We start from the raw sequence: 18,528 nt of genomic DNA, 5'->3' as shown, positions 1-18,528 counted from the left end.
ACACTGAACATAATCTTCACAAAAGTTATTTACAAAAGTTTAAGCTATTGCCATTATAAATTACTATCACTTTTATTAAGTATTAAAAAAAAATAAAAGCCATTGTTATTTGTAATATCAATACATCTAAGTCACGTAAATACAAATGTTGCATTACAAATGCTATAGGTGTCACATTTGCGAAAGTTATAACTATTGGCATTGTAAATGACAAAGCTATTAATTTAGCTATTTTCAAAACCAACACATAAATGAACATTTGGTGAATTTCCATTAAAATATTTGACTTTTTTACTAAGATATTATTATACTCTTTTATGCAAACAAAATTTAGATACTGCATAAATAACTTTAATAAAACATATTTTATATGTAGCTTTTTATGTAAAAAAATAACTATAGCATAAAGCAAAAAACAATTGCCATTTACAATGCTAATAGCTCAAACTTAAATAATGCGAGACCTATTGCATTGCAAATGATTGTTATATATTGTTATAATAATGCCAACTTTCCAGCCCTTGGGGTTTCCCTCATTTTTTGCTTCAGACCCTCTATTATCCTCCCATAAGTGGTAATGTTTCATACTTTTGTTACCAGGATGCTCAAATGTGATTCCTCTTATCTCATCCCTCAGATGTTCTCCCTCAGATGTTCTCTTCTAATCTTATGTGTTTTTAGGCTCGATTTTCAACTGCTCCAAGGATTCTCAGTAGGAGAGACGTGATTCCTAGTAGAATCCACTCCTCCATATGTGGTATTCTTTACATTATCACTGCAATGATTTTTTGGGGACCCCATCTCTTTACTTATCCTTGCCGAGTTCTTCATTTTCTCTCCCTTACTTCTCACTTTTTTACTTTCTGTCTCTGTCTCCGTCTACTTAACCTACCTACTATTACGATATATGGAGTAACTGTCCTGTCTTTGCATTAACATGGGCTATTTTGATATTTATGCAGAGGGAGGTACTTCAGTTTTCGATATACAAACCCTCCAATACTATATCCCTGTCACAGTGAATCGTTCACTTTTTCATTAGGGCTTACTAAAGACAACATTCAGTTATTTATTTGTTGTACTTGTGTGGCTGTAGACAGTAAGTGGGTTTTATGTTCTTGTAAGGTCTCATTGTTTAAAACTACTACTACAAGGTATTTTGCATCATGATCTTTTTGTCTAACATAGGGTAGGATGAGGCTGAATACATCTCCATTTACAAAGAAGAGGGCAAGTCTTTTGGCGCTGTGCTTGCACTTCCCTGATCACAAAGTTCGGAAGTATTAGTCATGAGGTGACCATTTCGATGATCTTTGTCATGCTCATGGTCTAGGTTTTGGTTCTCCCACTCGGTGCCCAGACCCTTCTTCATTCTTCCGTCCGAGTTCTACTCCGGACTTTTACCAATACAATCTCTTAACATATAGGGGGATGATGACAGTCTGGGTTCCAACCTCGGAGCATCTGACTCTGCAACATCAGGAAACTCTCTGATGTCTGAGTTATTAAAGATGGTGCATCCAGCCTCTGACCCAGAGTTGACTGGTTCAGACTTCAAACTCTTAAGGATTTATTTCCTAAATGCATCCCTACAAAGTCTTTTATACATTTTACCAGTGGGGAGGCTTTAACCAAGTCCATCTCTTCTGGCTTCAATTCACTTTGCTGACCTATTACCTTCTTCTTCTTCCCTCTCTTTCCATTACTTAGAAGAGGTCTTTCGTCGCCGAGTAGCAGCAGATTGGACACACTACTCTGACCTTTGCCATTCCAAGTACTTTTCCTAGTTGTTGCTTTCCAAGACTTACTCTGGGGCATTTTACAATATCACTAGTGCACAATGTAGGCTCCTGATTGATTTGATTGGATTTGATTGATTTGATTAGTGCATTTGTACAGCACACGAATGCCTAAGGGCGTCTTGGCGCTCGGGTCGGCAAGTCAGAGTGGTGCTGGCGAGGTGTACAGGGTGGGTCAATTGGAAAAGAGCCAAGTTTTCAGCGCCTTTCTAAAAGAAAAAAGCGATGTGCTGCTCTTTATGGCAATTGGGAGTAGGTTCCAGGTCTTAACTGAACCTAACATGAAGCTTCTTCCGCCCCAGCGTGCCTTCTTGAACCTGGGTGTTTGCAGAAGTTTAGTGTGAGCGGATCTTAGACTTCTAGACGGCACATTTCGAGTGAGTCCTCAGAAATTCTTCTTACTCTCTCTCTCCTGGGCTGTCGCTTTCTCCTTGCTTAGGGTTCTTGTCCAAACTTCTTAATTATTGGTTTATTACTTATACATCAACCGACACAAACAAAATTTGCGAATCTATGGTCGTAAACAATTAGAAAGGTCAAGCTGGTATCACCACCTCCACGCAGTTAATATCTCCTTTGCTCTCAGGCTAAACTACGTTCTGACTTCATATCTCGACTCAGCCAGGTATACTTGTAGCAGAGACGTCCATCGTCAGCCGGAGAGGACCCCTCAACTCACCGCTCCGATGCACTCCACTGTTGCACTATCCAGGTGTGCAATGTGCGAGAACCAATGGGACAAAATCGGAATAGTTTACAAGCACCTCAAGGACAACCAAGGCCAGACTGGCCATACTAGGGATCAGGCGTTTCCCTGGGAGGGTGGGGGCAGATTTTGATACTGGGGGGAGGTTTTGCAGCTGTACTGTAATATTGGACCACCGTAACAAAAGCAGCTGTGCTTTACAGATCTCTCCCCCCACACCCGTTCTGGCTGCTCTGACAAAATTGCTATGGATGCTTTGAGTACCCAGTCCCGCCCTGAGGACAACCAACCTTCTGGCACCTTGGGTTCACGGTGGCTGCGACGCCACGCTGCATGGGCGAATCACCGCACACAGCGACAGTAAGCAAGTCTAGCACGAGCCTACAGCGGCACCATATACGCCCTGAGTGGGAGGCGGGGTGAAAACTACAGTAAAACCTCGCCGTGGGTTCTAGGGAGGCTGGTCCATTGACTCTAAAATAGACTAAGCAGGTCCCACTGGAAGGTCTCTGTGAAACAAAGCAGAAGTGTTGGCACCTGAACAGCGTTTCGTTTTCGGTGCAAGCAACATTAGGTGGGTGCAGGAAGCTGAGGGCTGACGCTAAGAGAGCGCATAGACGAGTTCGGTGGCTGGCGCAGGCATATTCAGCTGTGCCGGCCGCAAATTAAACAGTGGGCACATGGCTACGTGTCACTTGAACTTACAAGGAATGTGTTGTTGATAGCTAAAAATGTAGCAACTTTTATTGACAAAGCTAAAGTAAAGAACAAAAGATAACTCAATAAGATACACATAGCACCACAACAACACAATTCGCAACTCCAAAAAGCTGCTTTCATAATTCTATGGTATAAGGTATTTGCAGCAAGCACTTACCACCAAGGTCATGAAATAAAACCAGTCAAAACCGCTTTGCGATGGGCCCCAGATCACATTATTTTCATCCGAGCACTGAAGGTATCAGTTTGTCTGCTTGTTCAGCACAGTATCCTGTTATGAAGACATTTTGCTTCTGTCAATATTGGCTTGCAAGTGCTTTCGATCGTGTCTGTTGTTTTTCACTTGCACTCTATAAGGCTCGCAAATGTTCAACAAGGAGAATAATAAATGCATAAGCTGGACATCATTTATAAAGTCTTGCAAAGGAAACCATACTTTCTTCTGAATTGGCAAACAGGGCAAATTATTTCAACACGCAAATGACTCTTGTGGGCCTCCTGAGCCACAAACGGTGCATGCACCTTTACCATGCAGGTGACAGGACTCGCTAATTTGAAACCAATGCTGAAACCCGCCTCCATCCTAACATGTGCATTCCCTCGGAGCCAGCTCCCTTACGCCTTCTCTCTCGTCGACGCACTATTGATCCGACGAAAATGCTTTCCATCACCAAGTTTGCATCCGCAAAAAGCAAGCTTCAGTTTCTGATCAATGAAAGCTGCTGACAAGACTCTCCCTCTCGGCAGCTGAAAGACTTTTACCTCTTAAGTGCAAGAGCACAGGACAGGCTAGGACGACGCTGCGTCCTGTAAAGTGCTGTTTTGCAATTCCATGTGGGTGCTAGGATTAATATTTAAACAGATGAAAGGTGGATGGGAACAGAGTTGTCTACTATTTCTCTTTGCCTCCGTTTGTCTGTCTCTCTCGTTCTTTCCCTGGCTCTCTGCATCCATGGAGATTGCCTTTAGATGGTCCCATCATAGCTGCAAACATGACAATAGCTATAACTTGTTTTTATCTAGCACTTTATACCACTCTGCCGTTTCTATGCTCTGTAAACACAATCTAATGGTACTGTGAGCTGCCCTTCTAGGGATATGAACTGATGAGGCTTGAGCCACAAAAAAGTTCAGACATCTATACCTGCGGCTTATGACTTTCATGAGGACAGTTTATCAATGTAAGTTATCCAAAATGTTTCCAAGACTATGCCTGGAACTTGAGTCCGACGCTAGCGTACACCTGGACATTTTTGTGAATTTGTGTTTGTATCATTTGGGTGCGCTCGAATTGCTTTCGGGGTGCCGGCTGGACTTTGCCAAGGGGTACAATTGTGCCTGGCAAAGTGCGGTCATAGTTGTGAAACAGAACTTTTTCTTTTCTTCCTCAATGGAATTTTTTTTCCTGTGGAGTAATCCTTCCCCTTTTAAATCACCACCACTGTTCGGGGATTATCACCACCAATGTTCGGGGGATTTCCCGTCCTATTTGCACCCTGAAAAGTGATTTTCAACAGTAACTCTCCATTTTCAGGGTGTGAGTTGGTCCATTCAGCTCATCCCCGGCCTAGGGTTGGAGTCATTCATGCTCAATATTACACCATTATAGCACATGTAAACCAAGCCACCAGTGCTTATAAGTTGAACTTGCATGTGCCAATGGGTTTTTGATATGGGCCTGTGATCTGCAGATCATTGGGTGTCAGCCGTAGGCATTTAACTGTACCTCACATCTCATACCCAATGGAGGCTGGGGCTTGGCCTTCCCATCTTAGTGAGGATATGAGGATGGACCCTCTAATCCAACATGTACTGACCTTCCTCTCAATACTCCGGTCACACTCATGCATTTGGTCCTTGTGTACTTGAGGGTCTAGTGAAGCCCACCATGATGCATACTTCAGTGACTCACTCAGCCACTTTTCTAAGACTTTGCTTCTCATCCATCCTCCAGTTTCTACTTCGAGCACTTCCTTCATGTGAACGCAATGCACAAAGCTGCCACTTCTTTGGAGCACGTTGAGTCCCCCGCCATTACTGTGAACTTCCAATCAATAATTTAAAAAACACACACACATCTTTCTACTATGACATTACACCCAATAAGAACATAAATGAAGAATGTAGGTCATGCATAAGCATCAGTCTCGCGTTCAACTGAGCTTGCAAAAAACCCAAAATACATACACTTTGTCTCGTAGCCAAAGAGCTTTATGAAATGTGGGTAATAGATGACCGCAAAGTGAAAAGTCACTCTAGATTCTTTTTTTCTCAGTGCATGTTTCTACTGCTGTTTTAGTTCTGGAATTAGGCAAAGCATTTTTTCTCCCAAAATATTCAAGACAACATACATGTACATGCATGCTCACAGCCCTCTTCATCTATTGGTCTGTGTTTATATCTTTTGCATTTTGCTTCCACCCACAACAGCATTTGGTATTTGTCAATACCACAGCTCACTTTAACCAATGGGTCCTCTCACTGTGAGTGACAGCATTTTGCCTATGCACAATGTGCACATATTTACCTCCTTTTCTGGCGTGCCTAGCAGCTTCTCAGACATCGCTACCAGGCCCTCATTTCCGCTTGCGGTGTGCTGCTTCATGTGCGGAGACTGTTAGGGTACCTATCTTTAAACGGTGTATAAAACAATTGTGCATTCTCACGTACAGAAGGCCATCTTCAGTTTTTTTTGTTATAGTTTATAATAAAGTTTAAAAATGGCTGCCAATGTATGCCAATGTATGCATGTGCATGCATTTGTATGCACATGCACGGATGGTCATCTTAGAATGTTCTTTGACAGCTTTTAACAAAAACCTTTCCAAGATGGCTACTTGTGCATGTATATGCAGGAGAACGCATCGGTGCCTATTTTGGGATAGATTTTGTTATACTTTAGAACAGAAAACGTTCCATGTGTACACATGTATGTGCATGCAGAGGTGGCTAGCTCAGAATGTTTTTTGATAAAGTATGACAAAAATCATTACCAGCTTCCACACCCATTTAGATCTTTGAATGTTTTCATATTACTTTATTAAATACCATTCAAAGAAAGCAATCATTGTCAAAGTTTATACTTCAGTAGCTAAATACAGATCAATTAAAACGGCATTGCACTTATCTAAGCTGGGGCATCATACAGCAAAAGACTATTTTCGAAGCTATTACTTTATCAGCGTCCATATGACGGTACAAATGTCAATGGAATACAACCAGATGAGCTAGTTTAGAAGATTCAGAATTGTAGTCCTATTGTTGAAGTTAGTGTGTCTCTGTGCACTGACATAATTAATTAATTGTTTCTGCAATCATACCACATTTTGGTGAATTATCCTGTCCTCCAAACTCTAAATAAGGTCCCTAATCTGTTAAATGTTATGTAGCTACAAGAGCACCAATATACTGTACATGTACACCACAAGAACTACGTAGAAATGATTACAGTGATTCAATTGCAGGCATGTGGAGCCCGTTTGGCTGCAGAATTTCATTATTATACAATTCCTTCCTGACAAACCAATTCTGACAAACGATATAATTGTAAATTCAAACCTAGCAAACGAAGTTTATGAATATTCTTCTGACAACAATGTAATCCACTCATTACAGTGATACAAAGATAAGTGCAAAGAGGAGTAGTTAAAAAGTATCCAGGCAATCTACAAAATCAATTGATAATTTAAGATAAGTATAATTCACGAGCATGGTATAACAGATGGAACTTATTGATGCAACTGTCCAAAGACAGCGAACTAAGTGCACGTCCTGTGGTGACTTGCCATTGTTCTCAAACTAACTTCAACTGCATGAAATGTCATTTAAAAGGTTGGCCAGACTGCTCACCTCAGTTCAGCGTCCCCTCTCAGCACCCACTGCTAAGTTTCAGATCTGACTTGCAATCCCAATGAAAAACAACACATCCAATTCAACCAAGGGGCAAATTGTGAAAAGAGGGAAGAGGTAATGATGATACACTCCCGCAAAACATACTCCTCTTATCCATTCAGAAATAGAATAAAAAGTTGCAAAATAAAATATGATAACCACATTTCATTGAGACGAACTAACAAACCAACTCACTCGGTGGTATGCAGTGTTTTATAAGCCCCCTAAGTAAAATAATAATAGTAATAAACCCTCTCCTCCTCATCATAATCCTCCTCATATTCCTCATCCACCTCATCCTTCTCATTCTCTTCATCATCATCATCTTCATCATCATCATCCTCCTCATCTTCATCATCCTCACCCTCCTCCTTGTCAACCCCCTCCTCCTCATCATCCTCATCCATTCTCCCAGAAATGCAAAAAAAAAACAAAGAAAACAAACTATACATCCACCTACTAGAGTAAACTAATGACAGACTTACAACTGAAGAAGACCCATGAAAGCAGTTTGGTACGAAATACTACCAGACTTAACTCACAACATGTTATTGACAATTTACTATATGGTTAAATGCTAAAAGTGAAACGGTACTTTGCAGATCACATTAGATATTTGGAAAGAGAAATGGGAATTACATTCATCTAGTGGGGATACCTTGAAAGAATAGTCCACAAAGCTTGTGACAAAATGTAAAAGAAATTTAAAAAACAAGCATTAAGATAAACAAGCATTGACATAGGCAATAGGTCTCGTTTTTGGGACCTTATAAGTATTTCGTTATGCAGCACAATATCCTTGGTGCAACATCAACCGTTGCATGGCTAAACACTTATAAGGCCCCAAAGGCGAGACCTATTGGCTATGCCAATGCTTATTTATGTTTGCCAATGGCTTCAGTATGCCTAAATACAAAACTAAAGAAAATGGTGCGTGGGAATCACCAATCAACACAAAATGTGTCTTCAATATTGTTAGATCTTTTTTTTTTAAACGATGGAGTCGATTGAGGACCTTGTAATAGAAGAAGATAGCAAACTATGTGGGATAGCCCATTATATTTAAGCATGGCAAAGGTAAATCAGAAGGGTTCCTGACATACAAGGAGAACGTTTTACTGCATGTGACAGGCAACAGAGGTGTGCAGTGCACCAGCAGCTGAGATGGGGCTCCTACCTGAAGTTGATGGGATAGCTTGACAGTTATGATGAACACTAGCAACAGAGCTGTGTAATACTGGAACATGGTCAAGTGTTCATACATGTTTGCTATGTCACCCTAAATCCTATTTTTAAGACCTGTCTATTTACCCAACCTGCTTGATTCTGATACAGTAGTCTCACTTTCAACATTATATGTATGAGAATAAAAAAACCTGCAAAGGGTTGTTGGTTGAAAATGCCTCCGCTAGACTATTGAGTGATTATGGATGTATTAATGTGCAACCGACTGCTGGTTGCTCAGTCCTGACTTCAACCAGTGATGTCACCTTGTTACATGGTATCAAGATAACATATTACAAGGACTGGGCTTCGGTGGTAGTATTCATTGCCCCCAAGCTAGGTATTCAATCAACTGAATGGTAGGAACCCAAGACTGCAAATCTCCCAACATATTAAACCATCGAAGAAACACTCCGGAATGAAGGCTTGGTTGGTGTCCTGGTGGTTGTGAATACGGTGGAAACCCTGTATCTGTCAACTTTACAGTGAATCCAGAAATTTAAAGAAAGTCATAATCTCCTTAAAGTGACTGAAAAAAAGGTATTACAAAGTGTGTAAAGTTTACAGACAGGCAACCCTATTGCATATTATGAGCTCCCCTCCCAACACCGCTCACTAAGAGCCGGAAAATGTAAATTAAAATGATGCAAAAACATCTTTTTATTTTATTTACTGACTCTGAGCCAGGCAGTGGGGCAACACTTCTCCGAAATTGTGGAGGAGCCACCACTGATGGATTGATCAAATAGGGAAAGATTGAATGATGGATGAAAGAATTAATGGATGTCAGAATGTAAAGGAGAAATAGTGGATATCAGGTGGATGGAAGGGTAAAAGGATGAACGGATATATCCTTGGCTGGAAGAGACAAAGGAGCTCTTCTAGGAAGGGCTAGGCTCACTTGCTTTGCTTGCTTGGTGAAATCAGAGGTTTTGTTCAAAGTGGTGGGTATTTTAATTTTCTGGCTACTCTCTTCCCTCAAATGCATTCAATGTAATGATGTCTTTAAAGGAGATCTTATACATCATTCAATTTCAGTGAAAAAGATACCTGTAAGTTCATAAGTGAAATGTGAAACTATGAATGAAATCTATATTTTGAAATACACGTGTGGCAAAATCTATGTTGGACAAAGGTCCAAATCAATAAAAGTAAGACTTGCCAAACATAAATCAGAGATAAGAAATTATAACATAAAATCTGTTGTGGCTGTATATTATATGGAAATGAAAAGTTATGTCACAACGCTATCGTATCACATTTGGCAATTGTCAACACTCATCCTATGGATGGTGATATACCTATAAGATTATTACAACTTGAGACTTGGAGGACAGAACTATGACAAGTCCAACATCCTATACATAGGCTTAAATGAGATTACATAATTTACTTCTTTTTATAATGCAACTTGTTATACAACAGTAATTATGTATTCTTCTATGTGATGTAATGAGCTATTAATATATGAGAGGTATAATTAGTTTTTATGATTTGGATTCACAAGGATATTTATATATATATATTTGTTACCAAGCACACTTCCTCACGATGAAGGAAGGCACCGACTCCGTGAGTTTGCTCAAGGTTGAAAGTTTATTTTACAAAGCTGCTGAAAAGACGCGTTTCGGCGGAAGCCTCCGCCTTGCTCACTTCACCTACCTAAATGTGATTACAAAACATATATCCCTCTGAACAGACACAGTTGCTTCACTGTGATTGGTATCTGGTTACCATGGTGACACAAAGTATAGTCATGTGATAAGGCAACAGACATAGAAAAGTTCCTATACATCTTCCCAAAGGTTCGTGCAAACTTACATCTTTAGGTAAGGGAAAACCATCTGCAATAACAAGTATAGAGCATAAAATACTTGGCACTACATATCAAATAAACAAATTAATATCATGTATGTATATAAGATAATTGGATTGTAAACGTTGGCGATGCATAGCATTATCTGTAAGCAAAACCCGGGTGGGAGAGAGCATGGAGTCATAGCACAATTAGTATAATAACTGACAGAATTTCAGGACAATCTATATTTTACCCTGTAAGATTGTAATCGCCATAGTTATATATATATATATGGCTGAGCAGCAAGAAACCTCGGCGTCCGGTGACCCGGAAGTCTTTATTTCTCCCGTTGGGGAGTTACTGCTTGAGCCCCTGGACATCTGGGAAATTGTTTGCTGTTGCTGTTTGTCAGGAACCGTGTTGGGACGGCTGTCTCAAACTTCGGGTGCCCGCTTATCTACGACGGCGAACTGAGGCACAGAAGTGTTCCGGTGGAGGAGTTGTGCGCAGTCGGAGGACGAGCCGCGATTACTGCAGCTTCCCCGTTCTGAGTGAGTGCGACATTAGTTTTAATTTCAGCAAACGCCATGGCAGCCGGCGCACGTAAGGGGAGAGAGGTTGCCGCTTTGGAAGCGTTTGACGACTCCCCGGCTGGGGGGCCGTCTGTGACTGTTTCTGAGGACACGTGTGCTACTGGGGGTTCGAACCTCCGTGAAAAATTCAAATCTTTGGAAAAGCTTCTAAAAAGGGAGCAGTCTAAATGGTGGGAGCATCGCTCACTGAGTCGCTACCTAGAAGTGAACCGCATACCACGTGGGCTAAGGGTTATGCTAGCGCCTAGTTACGAATATATGGACCCAGCAATGCTCAAGGATTGGGCTGAATGGAGCCTGGATTCATCACGCCGCCTAGTCACAATGCTGGTTTGCTATGCGGAGAGTGATAGGCCAAAATTACAGGCAGAGATTGATGTTCTAGAGGCAGAAATAACGAGCCTTTGTGAGGAAGATACTAACATTGCGTTGGAGTGTAAAAAATATCGAGAGGTAATGGAACAGCGTGTGCAGAAAGAAGAGGATGTTATTAGAAAGCGCAAAACATTCAAGTTCCAGCGAGATAAAACAGATTATAGTGAAGGGAGAATCTTCACGTTTGCGCGCAAATATGATGCGATCAAAGCCTCAAAACTACAAAATCCACGCACAACGCAAAGTAAAGCCCAAAGCACTACCCAGGGACGTTCCAACTCTCCTGGGGGTTCAAGCCTCACAGACCTAAGTTCAAACATCGACAGTGGGTCTGAAGCGGAAGCTGGTAGATACTCAGACCGTTTGGGGTTTACACGACTGACTGTGGAGGAAGAACTGGAGTGTGTCAGACAGGACAGGCGCGAGACCCTGCGCCCACGCATTCCAGTACCCGAAAAAGCCCCAACCAAAAACGACGAGAGCGCAGAAAAAGCCGCGCCAAACGAAAAGCCCAAAAAACGGAATTACAAGCGTTGGAACGCCACCAAAAAGAAGTAGCGAGCACGGCACAAACCAGCAACCATTCAAATATACTGGACAATGGTCTATCCGTCATCAACCTGACCTACACTACTTTTTCTGATGCTGAGATCAGCATCCTGTCTAAAGGATTGTCATATTGCCCACCGAGCAGTTTCAATTATGCTGACACGAGGATAGACCTCTTTAAATTCACGCGCAAATTGAAACTGAAAAAACATATTGCCAACAGTAAGTCACGGGGGACTGCTAAAAGGCCTGGTATGGAGCCCACTGCCCAAGGCCTGGTAGTTCATGATATCCCGTTGATGCAGGACTTGGCGGGCTTGCGAGCAGAGGCCCCAAGCACACAAAATACGCAGGAAGAAGTGAATTTCCAAACTGGTGGCCTAAGTAATTTAAAGCCGAGGTCTACCTTCACTCCTGTAACTCCATATGACAACATCGATATCTTTCAGGATGCTGCTGTCAAACAGATAAAGGCACTGCATGTGAAGACGTTGAAAGCACACCATTGTAAACATTATATTAACAGTGAGTATCGGAAATTGATCAACAAAATGAAATCAGATGGAAATATAATTGTCAGACAATCAGACAAGGGCGGCAACATTGTGCTCTGGCCCAGATCATTATATATGGAGGAAGCTTACCTTCAGCTCAATGACCCGAACTGTTACAGACATTGTGATCTCAATGCACTGAGGAAGGCACAATCAGACTTTCACTCTCTCCTAATGGGATGGCGATCCAGCGGACTTATTAGTATGGATGAGTTGAAGTGTTTAAAGAATGACCATCCTGTAACCCCCGTTTTGTACCTGATCCCTAAGGTGCACAAGGATGCGACCAAGCCGCCAGGTAGACCCATCATATCGGCGTGCGGGGGGTTGTTGGAAAAAGCCACCATGTACATTGATCTGTTCCTCCAAGAGCATGTTTTGTCACTTGAATCATTTATTCAAGATTCAAGTGATCTGATGAGGAAACTTGAGGAGTTTGAATGGAATGATGATTTTTGGTTGATTACGCTAGATGTATCATCGTTATACACAAGTATAGTGCATGCAGATGGACTAAGGGCTGTTGAGTTTTTTCTGGATAGGCGACCCATAGAACTGGTGGAGCACAACAAAATGTTGCTGACTATGATCAGTTTCTGTCTGCATCATAATTATTTCATGTTCCTAAATCGATATTACCAACAAGTCAGAGGTGTTGCCATGGGGGCCTGTTTCTCTCCCAGTTACGCCTGTCTCCACATGGGGTACTGGGAGAGACAGGTCCTCAGGGGCATTCACCACGATACCTGTACCCTTCATATCATCAGATGGTACAGGTATATCGATGATATTCTGATGATTTGGCGCGGGACACATGAAGAAGCAGCTAATTTCATTGAGATTCTGAATTCCAACTCATTTAATCTGTCTTTCACGTCGCACATCAGTCAGCAGGTAGCACACTTTCTTGACGTTACATTGGAGGTCAGTCAGGGTAGGCTTGAAACTAAGCTGTACAGGAAGCCTACAGCGGGCAATACCATCTTGCACGCGGGAAGTCATCACCCCCCACATTTGATTAGAAGCATCCCCTATGGGGAGATGCTTAGAATCCGTAGGGTGTGTAGCACGGACTCCCACTGCAAAAGTGCGCAGGCTGCTAGCAAATTAAGGTTCCTTGCCCGCGGTTACAAAGAGCAGCTAATTGACACAGCCATTAGAAAAGCCAACGCTTTGTCACGCACTGAAGCACTGACCCATAAGAAAGTACAGAAAAACACTGTCGCTAACATTGAGCAGCCTATCAGGCTCATTTGGACCTACAGCAGTCAGCACGGGGCACTTAGAAAGATCGTCAACCAATACTGGAATCTGATTAAATTAGATCCAGTCATTGGCGAACACATGCCTAACAAACCAGCTATTACGTACAGGAAGGCGTTCTCTTTACAGGATGCACTAGTTAAGTCTAGTCCTGAGGTAATACCCCCAAAAAATTGGCTAGCTGCCAGTCGGGGGTTTAGGAAGTGTTCCAGTTGCAAAGCCTGCTCTCAGGGGCTCAATAAATCCGAGTTCCTCACAGCATTCTCAGCAGTGCCCCGTAAGATCAATAAGCAACTCACGTGCAAGTCGGAGTAATGTGGTGTATGTGCTGGAGTGCCCATGTGGCCTGCAATACATTGGTAGCACCAAATTGCAGGTCCACAAAAGGGTACTCCAGCACATCAGGGCAATCAATACTAATGACGCCACATACCCGGTTGCACGACACTTTAAGGAGTTCCATGGTAACAACAGCAGTCTCCTTAAATATTACGCTATTGACTCTGTAGGCCCCCTGAGAAGAGGTCGTAACCGGGATGGGATCTTAAGGGCACTTGAGACCAGATATATCCTGGAGATGGACAGCAAGAGCCCAAATGGCCTCAACTCCACAGAGGATTTTTACACCTGTTTGTAAAAAATACAACTACTGAAAGCTTCTTGTTGTATCCCCACCTCTGTCCTACTAATAAGATGTCAGCAATTTCTAAAGCAATAGTCACCTGCAATTTGGTCAGTAGTGTTGATCTTCTTGGTAACCAAATATGACTATATAAGTTAAAACAACACTAGGTCATTATAAGTATGTTGAATCAACTGGTTGCTGCAAACCTCAGAAACTTCACGTTATCATTTTTTAATGCTTATTTTTTGAAAAAAATGTAAACACTGTTTTTCAACTGCACTTGTTTTTTTTTAGCTCATACAATAGCGATGGCCTCTTGGTTTTGTAAAAACATTTAATGTTGGAAAAGGTATGGGGAGATGTACGTAAAATTGTGCCCTGCATATCCGACTTTGACACTACTGCACTGCATTTAAGTAGTTTTTTGGTAGTAGTCGTAATTTTCATGATGTATATAGATGTAAATATATGAAATTTGGTGTATATATTTTATATATGAGGTACTAATGGTATATTGTGCATTGTTTTGGTGCATTTAAAGCATTTATGCTGTTAGCCTTAAGATACTCAATCAAATTGAGAACTGATTGAGGGTTTCACTTTGCACTTTATGTAAATACATGTAATCTTGTATGATCTTTGGTACATACCATGCGTGCCCATGAGTTAATCTAAATAATTCAGTCGAACTGTCGGATTCTATAAATGTATTTATACAGGTATCAATGCTAAGGGCGATTACGTTATGACATGTGATTCCCCGCCCTTATAATTGCAATTGCAAAAACTTTTTCCATCGCAGTTAAACACTCCCACTGCTCACAAAGTAACCAATCAAATGTGTTCGTCAATTGTGAATGAGCCCTTTAAATTTCTTGCAACTCTCTCAGCGCGCCATGTGACCAAGGCCTCTGTGTAGGCCGAAACGTTATGCTGCCGTGGTGTGCTGAAGAATAAAAGAAACTCACCTGCACTCTGGGTCTTCCGTGTTTTTTCCTGTCTGATGGTCGGATATTTGAGCCTGTCGCAGAAAAAAGTGCAAGTGCGGAATATATATATATATATATATATATATATATATATATATATATATATATATATATATATATATATATATATATATATATATATATATAATCAGTAGAAGTAGAAATTCATGGTTATGCAAGGCGAGTTTTATACATTCATACCACAGGACTGGTTTCTGAACCATCCTGAATATGACTGCAACTATCACAAGACTACAATGAATCCAGAAAAACAATTCTCACCAAATAGGGTTCATGCGACAAACCAATAGATAATATTTAATCTATAAGACCTGAACACATAATGTCTATAAAAGCTTTTTTTTCATTTGATTTATATCCTCAATTGCTGAGACTGGTGGGCATAATTTTCTGTTTCTATGAGAAGTAAATAAACTACAATAGACATAGAACAAGCATTGGCAAATCCAATAGGTCTCGCCAATGCAAGAGTCAGTGGTTTTGTCATTTTTTTTTAGCCATGTTGTATAGCAGCACAGCTGAAAGTCAAGGGGGAGAGGTGGTAAGCACTATGACATGGCCAGTGCTGGCCATGTCATAGGGCTTTTTTTGTCTGGCTGGAAGGGCGGGACAAGCAACACAACACTGCAGGAGGAGAAGCAACTCTATCAACTGGGTTGCAAAAAGAGTTGAAACCACAAGAGAGGGTGTTGGTTAGGTCAAAGTTGCTGAATTTGTACATGTGGAACTGGGTATGTAAAGCCATCTGATTCCTAGTTCTTGTTGTACCAAAGTGCATGAAAAACACAAAAGTTAGGAAGTAAAAGATGCTGGAATGCAGAGATGGAGGGGGGCGAGCGGCCACAAACGGAAGGGAAAAAAAGGAGGAATACGGAGAGGGAGGGAATGAGAGAGGGTGGGAGTCTCAAAGAAGCACACAGCAGTGCTGGGAGGGAAAAGAAGCAAATTGGACGGGATATGGGAGACGACCTGAAAACACAAGCCCGCATAACCACTGATTGAACACACCAAAAAAAGTGGCTACAAAAACAGTAGCAGTGGAAGGACAGAAGGACAGAAGTACTTGGTCCATGTGTCAGGGGTGGGGCAAGCACAAAAAGAAGACATGACACACGAATGCAGTGACAAACGGGAATGAAGCAAATCAGAGCAACACTGAAGCTAACCAATGGAAAGCTTTGAGCAGGCTGTAAGCAATATGCCACTTTTGTACAGAACCACCAGTTCCTGACCCTACACAGTTCGACTTTCGGAGTGCCACAGCATGAAAACGGTCTTGCTTGTAACAACTGAGGAGATTTGTGCCACCCTTGACGGGGGGGAGGAAGCAGCACTCAACCTGCTTGGCCTGTCAGTGGCATTCCACTCTGGCCCTCCTAAGCCTCTTTCTCAGTGAGAGAGAACACAAACAGTGTCATCTGGGGAGTTTGAATTAGAAACATTTTCACTACACTGAGGAGTCTCTCAGGGGTCTTCGTTGAGTCCAACGGTATTTAATGTATATGTAACATAACTTCTTTGGTTTTCCCTCCCATTCTATGTGGATGATTGCAGTCTCCCTAGCCAGCAATGACGACAATACCAGCAATATATTTTGCAACGGAATGCTGGTGGTTATTGATTGGATGAGCATGAACTGCCTAAAGCTAAACTCAGGAATGACAGAGGTTATCCTTTTTGACAAAGAGGCCTCCTTTTGGTCCCCATCCTGGTAGTCTCAAGAGCTAGGAAATCTGCCATTACCATCTAGAAAAGTAAAACACCTAGGAGTCCTTGTAGAAAGCAAGCTTGCTTGCGTCGATTAAGTCAATTCTACTATCTCTTCTGCTTTGTGGACAATAAAAATAGTGAAGAAAATCCTCCTTACATTCCTGAGGCCTTACAAAAAAAAAAGTGACAGTCTTGGTCATGTCCAAACTTGATTACTGCAACGGTCTCTTCTTGAATATACAGCAGCAACTTCTAAGCAAGCTTCCAGTTCCCGAAAACGCAGCAGCATGCATGCTTCTTGGAATTTCTAAATACCAATCTGTTAGACATGCATTGTTTAAGCTCCATTGGCTACCCATTAAACAGAGAATCAACGGTAAAGCCTTGTGTATTCCCACAGGGCACTTCACAACACGGTCCTAGCATATCTGATAGACAGTGTTAAATGGTACTGTCCTACCAGGCAGCTGTACTCTCTGGGTGCCAACATTTTGATGTCCCTAATTTCAGACGCTCTTCATGGGGTGGAAGAAGCTTTGTGTCGAGTGCCTCCAGACTGTGGTACACTCTCTACCCATACATCAAATCCATGTCTGACTGATCTCCTATCCTTCAGGAAGGCACTAAAAACATGGCCTTTTAAGTACTAAGAATCATATGGCTTTTTATTCTCAGTAGGGCTGTCAAACCACTGTAATAGAAGCAGTGCCAAGACACCTCCGGGTATACGTGCACTTTAAAAGTAATTTTAACATAACATTACTAATTGTCTACAAAATGTCTTCAAGAGACAGCACATGCGCTGTCTATGTGAGACCTGCAAACGATTGGACTGTTTTCAGGTATTTGGGATACATGCTACAAGTGATGATGTCAATATGATGGGATAAACTTGATGCAGACGCACACACATAGAGACCAGGTTACAATTTCAAATCTTGGTTTGAGCAACCTAGTTGACTCTTTTTTTTCCTTCGAAATACAGGCTCTGGAAACGTGAAATATACTCTCCTAGGTGCATGTAAAAAACTTTTTCCTTGTTTAAAACAAACAGGTAGCAAGTAGCTTTCGCATCTTGGTAACAAAGATGATTATGGAAGCTTAGTGACAGACTCGTATTGATCATAAAAGCAACCACTATTTCAAGGATGGATGTCTGGAGAAACGGTAGGGCGGAAAATGCTGTTCTAAATATGTCAACTCAAGTTAAATTCATATTAGAACATTTGAATGTTGGGAGCTCCATTGAAGACAAATGAGTTCTCCCTGCTTCTACAGGCACGTAAAGGCCCACAGAGCAATGTCTTACAAAGGCCTCTTGAAAAATCCCCTCAAGCTTCAAGAGGCCTTTGTTTTATTTGTTAGAACATTAGGCCCTCTAGTGGCAGAATGTTCTAATAGCCTTAGAGCCCTTCATAGGAGGGCTATACCGGCTATTAAAGTCCCGCTACCTTGTTAAAGTCCCTCGCCTTTGGCTCGGGCCTTTAACGCAGTAGCAGGCCTTTAATAGCCGGTATAGCCCTCTACAGCGGGCTATAAGGCTATATTACAGTGAAATACTCTGAGTTATTTGCTATAAATTAATGTTGGTTAATCTGTATTTGTTAAATGATTCACCTTCATCTAATGATTCTCAAAATGTTAAACTACTTTATTACAATGCAATTATTGTGTGCTTATTTATAAAGAAGAATTTGTTCGCTTATGAGCA

The 18,528-nt window shown here is 41.6% G+C and overlaps 1 protein-coding gene across 1 annotated transcript in view; it reads left to right on the top strand.

Moving 5' to 3' along the window:
* The window catches only part of CRACD (capping protein inhibiting regulator of actin dynamics), a 926,069-nt gene that overhangs the window by 299,183 nt on the left and 608,358 nt on the right, over nt 1–18,528 (top strand). The window lies entirely within an intron of this gene.

This window comes from Lissotriton vulgaris, chromosome 3_1, assembly GCF_964263255.1.
Source record: "Lissotriton vulgaris chromosome 3_1, aLisVul1.2, whole genome shotgun sequence".
Lineage (NCBI taxonomy): Eukaryota > Metazoa > Chordata > Amphibia > Caudata > Salamandridae > Lissotriton > Lissotriton vulgaris.
The sequence above is the reverse complement of the archived record's forward strand: the minus strand, read 5'-3'. Positions and strand labels throughout refer to the sequence as shown.